Source organism: Chelonia mydas, chromosome 19, assembly GCF_015237465.2.
Source record: "Chelonia mydas isolate rCheMyd1 chromosome 19, rCheMyd1.pri.v2, whole genome shotgun sequence".
In the NCBI taxonomy this organism is placed as follows: Eukaryota; Metazoa; Chordata; order Testudines; family Cheloniidae; genus Chelonia; species Chelonia mydas.
This window is the reverse complement of record NC_051259.2, coordinates 3,707,850-3,708,886: the sequence shown is the minus strand read 5'-3', so window position 1 is coordinate 3,708,886 and position 1,037 is coordinate 3,707,850.

Sequence of the window (1,037 nt, the reverse complement as noted above, 5' to 3'; positions counted from 1 at the left end):
TCAGCTTGAGAAGTTCCTTGCGAGGGAGGGGAGGGGAGAGAGGAGATTTAAAGGCAGACCCTGCCTGGCTTGCAGACACCTTCAGGTGCACGTAGGTAAAGATGCTCCCCTCTTCTTTATAAAGGAGCCTCGTTCATTGCTGGGGCTTCCCCCCCTCCCCTGCAGGCAGAATTCACCTCCCCATCCCAAGACGAGTCCCACCCCTTCCACACACACACACACAACCATGCCCGGCTGCCAGGCAGACGGCGAGGGAGCCGCACAGATCTACGCGAATGAATCCTCCGGCCTCTGTATTTGCCAGTAAATATTGTCGCGGGTACGCAAATTGCAAGAGGCCCCTGTCTCTCCCCTTTTGCCAGCAGACGCAAAGTCCAGTCCGGACAGTTCTGAGCCACCCCCAGCCCTCGTGCGGCTGCTGCAGCAGTGACTTCGCCTTCCTCCCACGGGGAGCTGCAAAATGGTGGAAGCAGGCCAGGAAGCAGCTCTAGGAGACCCTGGCCACAAGCAGCCAAAGGGGCCCAGAGACGCTGCCATCAAACCAACCCGAGGCATGAAAGGCAAAAAGCAGCCAGGGCAAGTCAGAGGGCTCCCCAGGCAGGGGAGCCCAGGAGGTCGCTTGCCTTAGGACGTCCAAACCCTTTGGCTGGCTGATCAGCGCTGGGGAGACTCGGAGGTTCGGGCATTTGGGATTTGGGGGACTTGTCCGGGTCCAGTGGTGTAGACGTGCTCTCTGTCAGCACGCCAGCAGGCAAGGCCCAGGAGGGAACCCGCTGGGCGCTGCCACTCTCCTGACCCTGCTGCAAGGAGCATTTCGCCTCTCGCCAGCGGCTCTGGACTTCAGTTTAGCTTTTCCAAGTTGACGTGCGCAGCAATGTGTCGGCGGGTTCGGGTCCCCTGCTGTCCCCTCTGCCAGCGCTCCCAGGGGCTGCCTGCTCGCCTGGGGCTGGGGTGACTTTTGGAGGCCCTGACACCCAGACTCTGGAGATGGGGGGAGGCCAAATACCCCTCATTTGTGACATGCCAAAGCCCCACTG